General features: G+C 44.4%; 1 long non-coding RNA gene across 1 annotated transcript; it reads right to left on the reverse strand.

Moving 5' to 3' along the window:
* Nucleotides 1-346: 346 nt before the first annotated feature.
* LOC128852761 (uncharacterized) lies at nt 347-7,450 on the reverse strand. Its single transcript, XR_008450814.1, has 3 exons — nt 7,208-7,450; nt 6,349-6,467; nt 347-6,039 (listed from the first exon to the last, which is right to left on the reverse strand). It is a non-coding gene; the product is annotated as an uncharacterized LOC128852761 (long non-coding RNA).
* Between the last annotated feature and the right edge of the window lie 5,089 nt (nt 7,451-12,539).

Here is a 12,539-nt window from a genome sequence, read left to right on the forward strand (position 1 = left end):
AATTATAAGGCTGGAGGGAAAAAAATTGAGATTCACAGCGTTAGTCCAGAAGAATAGTAGTTCATATCATATAAAAAACCCATAGTTCTCATTTCCTCCTTATCCCTTCAGGACAGGAAAGAACATCCTGCTCTTCTAATACGAGCAAAATACAAGTTATTTTTGGAAGCAAAACTCATGTTCAGAGCACATTTTTAAAAAGACATCACTAATCTGTAATTCTGATGATGCATGTGGAGCACAGCACATCCTTTTGCATCAAGAAACGCATGTGTGTTGGCTCAGCACCATCTGCACTGAGTCAAAAGGTTCATGTCTGTTGAACAACAAGGTAGGGACTCTTCGGCACATAAACTGTGACTCAAAGCTGAATTGCCACCTCTGACAGGGGGGTGTGCTGTCGCCAGACCCATACCTGATGGGAAGCCCGGTACAACTGCTTGGGGGAGAGGAGAAATGTGAGCGTGGAAGGTCACAGGCTGTGGGATGTGGCTGTTGATTCAGGAGCTCTGAAAAAGGTTTTCTTTACCTATCCTAGGCTCTGGGGTTAGCATCCACTTTCTTCTTCGCTATCTCAGGACAAATTGGATATAGAGCAAAGCTAGAGTCACCCCCACCCTCAGTGGTGATGGTTCTTTGCATGCTGAGTTTATTGTTCTTTCTCTGGACCTGCAGAGGGCCATGTGGCATTATTTCCTGGACAAAACATTTGAATTTTAGAGCACCAAGTCAAATGCCGGGCCTTTCGGGGAAGCTGTTGCTTTTGATATTTTATGAATCACTTGAAAGGACAGCACAGATATTAAATCAGCTTCAAAGTTGTTGATATGCATAAACAATATTAGTTCATGAATAATATTTGATTTTGGATTCTGCATAGGTAACTATTACTCCCAAAGCCTCTTTTGAAGCAAATAAGATTGAAGAACATATGTTAGCACAATCTCTAACGATAAGGATAAACAAATTGTAGAGGAGTTAATAATTTACCTGTTCAAGATTAACAAACTGCTAATGTACTATAAAAAAGAGTTCCACTTTCCCTTTAAAAACCATTCATAAAGTATAAGATTTTAGCTCCTCTCAGCTTCAAGGGCCCCAAATACCTAAGCAGACTCTTGGGAATGACCTCATCTGTAGTTTCTGAGTGTATTCCCAGGGATGCCTAATGCTAGGAACAGCCAGCTCAAAAGCCGGGGGGCAGGAGCTCAGTGCCCCAGTGCAGCAGAGCTCCCAAAGGGCAGCACAGGCCAGCAGCATCTATGTGGAGCGCCCTGGTGCTCCCCTGCAGCGTGCAGCCGCGCGCTCAGCACACTGTCCTTCTGTCACTGCGGCCATTGAAAGCACGCTTGAAAAATCCGTCCAAAGATATTCCTATGAAGTCAGTGGATTACTCACATACTTACGGCACTGATTTCCCTGGCAAGACAAACCATATTCAGTGATTTTCATACTAAAGGACGTGAGATTGCTTGTGCTGACTGTCTCGGTTTGTTCTCAAACAGGAAGCAGAGAAGGGCAGTGGGACTTATGATCAAGCCTGTGCAAATAGACGCTGGAAAATCAAAACAAATCAGTTGCAGAATTATGTGGATAGTGTGCAAGAGAAAGACCTTTGCTTGTCTTTGTCCAGCAAATCCTTGGTAATTCTTCAGAATGTGTTTTAACGTGCTCCAAGACTGTCTCTTTCCCTCATGATGACTTACCCTAGAATGCAAAGTCAGTGGTTTTAACCAGAGTATCTGAATTCTCTGGGGTCCACAGGGGAAAGATAAATGAATCTACATAGCAGACTGTGTAGTGCCACAGTCATTTTGCTGAAGGAGATAAAGAAAATGTGAAGGAGTAAAAACACAAATACCCTTTAACAACAGAAATGTGTAATTCTACATGCCATCACTAATATACTAGAAAATAATACACAGATCCACTATCTAAGTAGAGTTCTGAATGTGTGTTACACAGCAGAAGCAGCAGCTCAAAGTACTATGCAGAGAGCAGACTTTGAATTGTCTAAAGATAGATGGTGAAAAGATGTCAGACATCGACAGACCTCCTTAGGCTTCACCAGAGTGGGAGATACATCAGTACAAATTAAGTCTTTGGCTCCCTGTAGCTCTGCAAATCATCAAAAAAGGCATTAATGTCATTAGCAAAACCAACAAATGTGCCTATACTTATTACTTGTTTGTAATAAGATTTGGCTAGTACATAATTAGCATGCTGCAGAAGTCTTTTACGACCTCAGCGAACAGTCTCTCTGCCATGCTTAAGTTCACTAGAAAATTCCCATGCTTTCTGTGTATCTACAACTTCCCCATCAGTTTCTGCCCTCTCAAGAGGGACTGACAATAGCATATGAAACATGTCATATGAATCCATGTGAACTAAATATATATATACACATACACATGCATTAGTTTGGTTTGATTATTTGTTCTACAAGGACAGTCTTTGATCAGGAATTCTTGTTTCCCAAGAGGCAACAAAACTCTTCTGCCAAGCAGGACAGTGAGTTATGTTGTGGATTTGTGGTACGTACACACAGGATTATCCATGAGCTGGCTTAAACACATCTCATCGTGTATGGTTGCTTGAGCTGGTTCTCTGTCCTTCTGCTGTGATGCTTTTTCTCGAGGCTTAAGCATGGCTGTAGTGAATTATTTAAACATGTACTTAACTAAGGACATGCACAGCCCAAGGGAGGCTGGAATGGGATGCATCCTTGAATAGCTGCTGAACTGGGGTCCTGATTTGGATCCCAGTGTCAAAAATATGAGTTGTGTGACAGCAAATGGCACTGAAGAAGGCTGAAATTTGTGCCATCACTCAGTAGAAGGTTAATGAAGCTTTAGTCTGTGGTATACGCTTGGATGGTGCTGAATGGGAAAACGGCACACAAATGTTCAGCTGACATTAAATCAGATGAGAAAGGTGGTATTGGAGTTGGCCCTCTGTCAAACTAAACTGCAGCTATGGATCCGGCATCCTGCTTGGTGTTCAGGGAGAAAAACAGCTTCAGACCTCACAGCTCTGCTCCATTTTTTCACCATCGGGGGCTTTTCAAAGCTGTTGAACATATACATGAGAACCGGCTGTTTCACTTCCTTTTCCAACACCTGAGGTGCAAAGAGACGAGCACACGGCCAAGAAACTGAGTGGTGAGTCAGTTGGGAGCTTCTGAGCATCTCACTGATACCCTTACTCAGGTTGAGTGCTCCAGCCTCTGGGGCTGGGGCCACTTGCTGCTGCTGGGGGCCAGCTCTTAGGGAAATGACTCGGTTAACGGTGTCCTCTAAAGCCCAGATCAGTGACACAGGTGCTTTTGAAAGCCATCACTGAGGGACCTGTTTCATGATCTGCATTCTGTTACTCACACCAGTGCTGTGCCCCCAATGCTTTGCAAAAATTGCTCCTGGTTTACAGAATGTGTAACTTTGACCTTGCGTCTCTGCCCTGCGAGCAGGCACTTGGAACAGCAATGTGCTGGGGCTGCAGGAGTGGTTCCTCTCCATCTCATGGATGAACAATACAAACCCTTCACTTTGTGATATTGTTATCAACCATTCAAATGATATAGCAAAAATACTTTCCATACTATGTAACCAGCTTCCGAGCAGAGAGATCCAGCTGCAGATATGATAGTCACACTCTGGTGCTTTCAAGGATTATCAGTGTAATTTCAGATGCTAATGGAAAGATTAAACTGGATGTTAAAAATACGCCAAAACAACAGGTATAATAAAGTGGGACTGTAGTTCTGTTGCTGCTACAAACTTTATGTATGAACATGGGCACACCTTTAGGAGAAAACATCAAATTTGCATCTTCACATATGAAAGTCCAGCTTTTCAGATCTCCTGACAGACTTTGTATAATTCTCCTTCAAATCCCAGTGCAGAAGGTGTTGCCAGAATTCGTAAACTCTCTTCCACCTGGGTTTGTGTTTTCCCAACCCTTGACTGAAGTCTCCTGAGACACTGATTTCTCTAACTAGATCCAACACTTAGTGCTTCTGTTTTGAAGCCCCCTATCAGGCAGGCAACACCGGACAGCTTTACTTGCAGAGTCCTTCTGTGTTGTGGGGAAGTTTTGTTTCTCTCAAAGTCAGACTGGTGATTCAAGACTAATGAACTGCTGTGAACACTCTGCTTTATCAGAGGAAATACTTGGAGGCTGAAGTCTTGGTCCCTAACAAGTCTTTGCGAGGATATTAACATGTCTTGCCAAGACCTAGTAATTCCCTCGCAGCCAATGCAACATTCCTCAGAGGCCATAAGGCAAGACTGGAAAAGGGGATCATGTGGCTCGGTCCAGGCTGAATTAGCTATTCCAGAGGAGCACGCTGAGCATGTGACTTCATTGCAGACACAGATCTAAGGTAACAACCCCCACCAGATGAATTTGTTTGAGACATATATTGCCAAGACATCTCATGTAAGAAAGAGAGGAATAGATTTTCAATAAAAAAATTAAAAACTGCCCATACAATGTGATCTTCTTAGGAAAACAAATATCCTTGATGATTAGGGTTAAAAAAGGGACCTGGGGAAGAGGATATTGCACAGCTATGGTTTGCCTGCTCTCCTGGGAGTAAAGTTCCAGGAGAAGAAAAACAGAAAAATGCTAATCGTATACCCTGCAATGTAATGGTTTATGCAAAATACTGCCCTTCTGGGGGCTGCCTAGAGTAGGTTAAACCTGACTTTCGGAAGATGAGCAGGAGGTTTTCAGTTATGGCATTTGAGACCTTCAGAGTGGGCATTTTGAGAGGATACTATAGTGAAGATCGCCCTTTTAAGATGTGCTTTTCATTCAGCAACAGGACGAGCCCTCAGACTGGTACACTTGCAAGCACTCAAGGTATGTACAGTAAAGGGCAGTACAAAGATTCCCCTGAACAGGCTCCAGGAGTGGTGGTGCATCCTTTGCGCTGGGGGGGAACTAGTTAGCTATGGAAGTGGCCTTGCTGTCTGCTCGTTTTGTTACCTCTGTTCCACATGCCGTTGCTGTGCAATTTCTCCGGCCTGAAGGGCAATGGAAATTTTACCAGTGGCTTCCATGAAATCAGGAGAGCAGGCACTGTTTTACATCTCCTACGCTAAGAATCTTTACTTGGTTCACCACTCATTGTTCTGACAGTCGTCTCGTTTATTCACTTTTTACATCAATATCCATTCCTCTAAAGCTCATGTTCAGCCTTAAGCTTCAGCATATTCTAATAGTATTAATCATTCTGGAAATAGCTCTGTCTACTCTGCTATCAGCTATCTTTAAGACACACTGTCCCGGCACCACATTGCTTCTCTGTTCTCTGGGGGCAGCCCTCAAGCAGCTGAATAGGGGCACACCAGAGAAGAGGGGTAGGAGGCAGAAGAAAGCAGAAGGTGATGCCCTTTGGTTGTGCCCTGTGTTTTGGAGTGTGCCAGGGTGCACTTAGCTGCAGTGCGATTCAGCCATGGTTTCCTTTCAGGTGGTGTGAGCTTCCTCTATGCATCCCATCTGTTCTGGAGGAGACATCACACAACATGCTCGGCGTGGTAAGATGGTCTAGAAACCTTCCAAGAAGGGCCCTACTGTCACAGGCATCAAGGGCAGATGGGACCTCCAGACAGGATAGCCAGGTCTTGGAAATGCTGTGGGATCCTGCAGAGCAAGTAAGTGTTGATGTTGCTGCGTGACCTGACCATATGGTTTTGTCTTTTCACTAGCCAGACTTCTGTGTATGCATCTCTTCAGAAAAAAGGAAGGATATTCTGGAAGACTTTGAAACCTTCTTCTGGATGTGTTAAGAAGTAACACCATGTGTGGAATCACCAGCAGAGAAATTCAACTAAGACTAAAAACAGAGCTTCCTTTTGCTTTCTTATTCAAAAATATGCTCATGCTTGGTTCTATGATTCTCACACTTCTTTATCTAATGGACAGTCTTCAAATAAAAGCATCCCCTGGAGCAGTGTTATGTTCCCTTCACAGCTGCCTGAACCATGTTTTCCTCTTCTTTCTGTTCATATGATTTCTCACAGCTAGCCATGGCGACTGTGGAAAAATGCCAGAAACAGTAGTAAGGTTGCAAGTAACACATCGCTACCTTCTTTGAATACAATGTAGCTGCTGAAAAACAAATGATGGGTACAAGCATATGACCAGTCACCTGCCTGCTTCTGGCTCCTGGCTTAAGAACTTCAAGTTAGTGCAAAAATAAATCACAGTAAATAAAAGCCTTAATTTTCTGGAGGACACTGAAGATGGCTTTGCCCCTGATTTCACACAAAAAATTTCCAATACAATTGGCAAATCACTTCCTGCGTCTCGGTTTCCCATTTTTAAACAGTACAAGGTACTCACAGACTTGGCTTTTCCACAATCCACAGCAGGTGCCACTCCCCCATAGGGCACTTGGTGGTCTCAGGTATACTGCTGGGTGCACTGCCACTGTACTGCAAGAGGCACATGATGAAATGGTCCTTGAATAAGAAAACATGAGGTCATTTTCAGATATTGATGGTCTATGAAAATGTAAAATGCGTGAGATGTAAGTAGGAGTGAATCAGAATACTGGTCTGGTAATTGTTTAAGAAATATTATGCTTTTACTCACAAATCAATAGACAAGTCAACAGGTTCATCTGAGATTGTTGTGTATCTGTTTGAGGCACTTCGGTATTGCTTGCATTTTAGTACTCTAGTATCCGAAAGCACATGTCGAACTATTATATTGGTAGTTGAAATTAAGTTAATTACCTGACTTCTTTGGTATTGATTAGCTATTTTGCCTCTGTGGTCCTTGGCATAGTACTCAGAGCGCACTGTTGACATTAACAGTGAATCATAGTCAAGAGAGAATAATCAACTCTCAGCCTCATTTCTTTTCCAGCTAACATTTTGCCATGGAGCATGTTTAAAAAGGCTAGAAATGAACATAAAATTGAATGTTAACTGAGCTACTTCATAACTTTTACTACAGCAGCAACAATAACCACATCACTGAACAAATTTACTGAGGAAACAATTTTTGCTGTCAACACAATTGGGGAAAAAACAAAGTTCCCATTCAAGTTACAGCAGTACTGCCCAAGTTAAACAAATGTTAGAACTGAGAATTTTGAGATTTTTTTTTTTTAATCCTTTAAAAAATGTGGCACATTTCTTGCATTACAAGCTAAGACAGCCTATCCAGCCACTGATAACTGAAAGCTTTCCTTTACCTGTTGCTTGACACTAACCCACTGCTCCTCCTGTGGATCCTCTCCTCCATCTCCATGCTCCCCTTTCTCTTCTGCTGCTCTTGCGCTATTTAAGTTAATGTTACTTTCAAAAGTTCCCTTTTAATCCGACTGAGCCTGCTGGCACGAGCTGTCAGCAGAATTCATTTCTCTAGGCTCTTTCCTTATGTTGCATTGCCTTGGCAACAAGATTTAGCAGCAAGGCGACAGCCTTGAACTTGTCAGAGTCTGTTGCAACGCGCCGAGCATGTATTACTCTCTAGCACCTCGGGTTGCTATAACAACTACTAACAATAAAGCTCATCTCTCAGCTTTAAATACGGGAACTTTTACAGTCTGTTTCCTGGCAGAGCTGCAGCAATATTATGTGAATCCTGGCTGTGCTTGTTTTGACTTCTTCATCCTTTTTGCACGTGATAGCAGCCTCCAGGAGTGAGGTGCCGAAGCATTGGAAGGAGCTTGGCAATGGGCAGCACAGCCCACGGCAGCGAGTGTGGGCACTGCTGGTGCCAAGAGTGGTGCTGGGTGGACAAAAGGCTGAGTAACCACAGGGACAATGTGGGGCACAGAGCTCCAGCAGCAGACCCCAAACACTCTGGACTGCAAGACGCGCCCAGTGATGCTCAGCGGCTGCCTGCACCAGGCCTCTGGCTGCAGCATTTTAATTTTTTCCCTGCTCCAGCAAAATACACCCTGCATGACTGGTAATGGCATCCCAGGGAGGAGAATGCAGCCATCAGAGAGGCACTTTGGGTCTCTATCAGCACAAGTATTTTCTCCCACTCTTGCTAATACTCAGCTGGCATTGTTGATGAGAAAAAAGAAGCAGTGCTAGTGTGGAGAGATGTACAAGGCACTGATGATTATCTCCATATTACCCAAATCTACTCAGCACAGATCATCATGACACAAATGTCACACATCAGGTCTGAATCACTGGTGTTAGGAATTAAAAAAGAACTCTTTGCAGAGACAAGGCTTTCAGTGCCAGAGGAGTACTTTGAATTATGAGGAGCATTTTCAGTCAATGGAAGCACAGGGTGAGGATGTAAACTGAGCCAGTGTAACATCAGGAACTATGGAAGTTTCCCAGCAGCTCACCCGCTGCCCTGTCACACCTCCTTCCTGTGGCTTCATTGATGAGGACAGTGAAAAGCACTCATCCTTTTCCTGTATGTCACTGTCATGAGTATCTCGTGCAGACTTAACATCATTCTCCCTTTTCCATAGCACGGGTCAAATTTCTTCGAAGGGACAGCTTTCATAACCAGTGAATCGAACAATGGGAAGGCTTGTTTAAGAATAACTCAGGATACAGCACATTTTAAGCATGGTGAGGGATGCAAACAGGAACAGGAAAGAAGCAGCAGATCTTTCCTCCTTTATGAGTGAAGCACAGCTTCTGCAGCCAGGAAGCACGTGGGCTGATACTGCACTTGGTGAGATGTGAGAGGAGGCAGAGGTCTGCCTGAGCAAAGAACTGTTTGTTTAGACAGATTTTAAAATGTAAAAGTGGTGCTTTTGTTTTTCCACAATTGCTGCCAGCCAAAGGACAGTGGTTGCAGGTGACAGGAACAGTGGGCTTAAACCAGCGGTATTTGGCTGGAGGTCTGATCTCACGCTGCTTTCCAGCGACTGCACCCTGCGGGGCCAGAGGCTGCGATCCCTCAGAGACCCTAAGCACAGAGCACTGCCCAAACCCCCAGGTCTTTTGGAAATTACTCCAAAGAGGACCACATAGACAATGATTTCCTGCTGATGGTAACAGAACTAGTGCATGGCAGAAAGGTTGCAGGCAAGGAACATCCCTGGTTATGCACTGTCTTTCTGAAGGAACCCTTTTCATTGCTTCATTTGCTTTTTCAGGCTCATAGTTTCTCCTGCACAGAGTTTTGAGTAAACATTGACCATACGAACAGCCAGGGACACCCCAGCCCCCAAACTTCCCTGGAGCTCTTCACATTTCATGTTTCATTTGGAAAAAAATCAGCCCGTTTCTTCTGACTCCTAATCTAGAATTTTGTTTTCACAAATAAACATAACTCATCAAACAGCATGAGCCTTTGTTCTAAGGAAAGCAGCTCATTTGAAAAGCCCGGTTCTGCGGTTAGATCTCTGGCAGCAGTGCCCAAATACCTGAGATATCATAGATGGGGTCTCAGATGGTCCCAAACATCTCATGGACACGAGCTACAGATCCTTAGGCATGGGAGTTATGAATTGTGGCCAGGTGTTGAAGTAAAGTGCTCAAGCAGCCTCGGATTTTGGTTTAATACGCAAGGCACATGCCAGCACCCAGGTTTGTGCCTGAGTGCTGACTGCAGCCTGGGACTGCTGCACAGCAACTGCAGAGTTCACTCCCGTAGGGACAGTTACAGGACCTGGACTACATTTTTAAGGTTTACCATTTCAGTGTGGGACATCTGTAGAATGTTTAATCCTAACTTTTCCGCTTTGTCCCATTATCTGAGACAGACAGGAACTCAATACTTTGTGTCTGGACTCCTGCACCCACTGGAATAAACATCTGTTTCTTGTACTGTGAGTCGTTTAATATATTGCACAGCACGGGATGCCAAACTGTTTCAACACGTTCAGGCCCGAAGGATTTTTCGGCAGGTGAGTGGGCCTCACTCACAAAGGCAGTGACTTGGATGGGAGTCGGGGCTTATAAAATGTGGCCCTTATATATATATATTTACAAATAAACCTCTACTATACTGCAAATGTTAGTTGGAGACAAAGTCTATGTCTGGTCTCTCACTGGCAGTCCCAGATGCATATCAAAGGTGTAGCAATGCCAAATGAAATATGTACCTGATTCATAAGTGGCTTCCTAAGAAAATGACGTTGTTTGCGTTGCCCACATCCGTTTGTCCATCACCATTTCCAAAGAGAACCTTGAATCCCTTAATCGGCCCCAGGCAAGACTGGTAACAGGACCAATAGTGGAGAGAGGCTCGGGTTAGCCTTGCCAAGAGGAGATATGCCACTAATCCAAGCCCTGACAGGATTCATACAATCAGTTGGAAGAGACCTTTAACATCGAGTCCAACCATAATACTAACACTGTCAACTCCACCTCTAAACCATCACCTCAAGCACCACATCTACTGGTCTTTTAAACACCTCCAGGAATGGTGATTCCACCACTACCCTGGGCAGCCAGTTCCAATGCTTGAAAACCCTTTCAGTGAAGATATTTTTACTAATATCCGATCTAAACCTCCCCTGGTGCAACTTGAGGCCATTTCTCTTGTCCTATTGGTTGTTTTCTGGGAGAACACACCAACCCCACCTTGTGACAACCTCCTTTCAGGTAATTGTAGAGAGCAATAGGGTCTCCCCTCAGTTTCCACTTTTCCAGGCTAAACAATCCCAGTTCACTCAGATACTCCATATCAGACTTGTGCTCCAGACACTTCACCAGCTTCATTGGCCTTCTCTGGACATGCTCTAGCATCTCAATGTCATTCTTGTAATGAAGGGCCCAAAACTGAACACAGTGTTTGAGGTGTGGCCTCAGCAGCGCTGAGTACAGGGGGAAGATCACTTCCCTAGTCCTGCTGACCACACTATTTCTGATGCAAGCCAGGATGTTGCTGGCCTTCTTGGCCATCTGGGCACATTGCTGAGTTATATTCAGCCAGCTGTCAACCAACAGCCCCACGTCCTTTTCCGCCATGCAGCTTTCCAGCCACCTTCCAGCTCCTGCTTTCCCTCTAAGTGGACAGGAAGAAGAGTGGGACCTAACAGTGTTATGGAGAGTGGAGGCATCATGTGAACTGAACAAAAGCCTTTGTTGTGCCATAATCATGATTTGTCATCTTTCAATATGGGACATATTCATAAATATAGCCAGTTCATTACGACATACTTCCTTAGCGGCATGGAGTTTCATGCAAGCTGAACAAATGATCTTCTAAAGCACTTAACAGGGCACGAGTGGCCACCATGGTCTTTTTTGTGTGCATTAAATATAGCTTTTGCCATATTTTTTTTCCTGCTAGAGCAGACAAGGGAAAACTAAGAGGTCTTGGAAATTGCCATGAGGCTCACATTTCACTTGCAAAGAGGCGAGTGCAGGTGAGCCGGGATGTATGTGCATTGTTTGGTATGGAAACAGAGCCAGAGAGAAAACTCAGCAAACATTTAATTTTCATCCTCGTTGTTAAAGGTTTACAAGTGAAGTCCTAACATCTGGTATTTAACTGAAAAGAGCAGACGTGGAAGTACTTGGATATCTACCTGGCCTGTTGCTGCCTCCCTTTCCTTTCCAATTGCAGCTGCTGGGATCCACCCAGCCATGATCAACTTCCAGTGCTGGCTGGATAAATTGTCCTCCCAACAAAAACTAAGATAAGATCTCTAGATATGTTTGTTCCTTCTCTCTGCGCTATCTTTTTCCCCCAAACACATCATTTGTTGTTGCTGTTTCTAGTTTCATTGTTTCCAAACATATAAAATTTATTTTAAATGTGATCCAAAAGGACTTGTTTGAATCCTCCATTTAACTAAGAGCTGATTGCTTAAAATAAAAGCAATTTTCTGCTGAATCGTCCCCAGGCTCTTCCTTGCCTTGGCACATTACAGAGCTGCTGTTATGTACTACCAAAACACTGGCATTAATTGTTGTTAGGTAATTTTCTGGGGTGGAAATAGGAAGAAAAACGTACTTAAAATACTTGCTTTCTTCACGTGGACACAGGCGTGCCTTCAGGCTGGAAGGATGTGACCTTGCTGAGCCATGAGGCATGACCGTGACCGTACTCACTGCAGGGCTTTTGAGTAAAACAACTGGCACGTGATGGTTTGCAGGACAGCCCCTGCAAAACACAAATACAACTGGGTCAGTTATTGTCCAGGCAATCCCAGTGCTGTCCCACGGATGGAAAGGGCTGCTTGGCCATGTTTGCAACTTTGTAAGAGCAAAGGCAAAGTGGTCCCCATCCCTACCTATAACCCCACAGAGGTCTCCTAAGATGTTCCCTGGCTTGCAAGTGGCAGCAGGGCCATGAGAGACCATGGCAATGGCCCAGTCCTTGTGGTGGGAAAGTGGGACTGACATCATCAGCCAGTGTCCAGGAGATGCCCCAAGCCACTGGGGGCATGTTGTAGTAATCCACGAGCCAGGCTCATAGCATGAGCTTAGTTGTAGCTTTCCCTGCCCTTGGTGAGAGCTGTGCAGATGCTCAGCCCTCTGCTACAAATCCACGCTTCCTATTACTGTGTCCCATAGCACCACAGGCACTTCAAGGAGAAAAGAGGTATGTCCTGGTTGCAGGCAGGTCACTGAGTCAGCCTTCAACGCTGT

The sequence above is a fragment of the Cuculus canorus genome, chromosome 7, assembly GCF_017976375.1.
Source record: "Cuculus canorus isolate bCucCan1 chromosome 7, bCucCan1.pri, whole genome shotgun sequence".
Classification (NCBI taxonomy): Eukaryota; Metazoa; Chordata; class Aves; order Cuculiformes; family Cuculidae; genus Cuculus; species Cuculus canorus.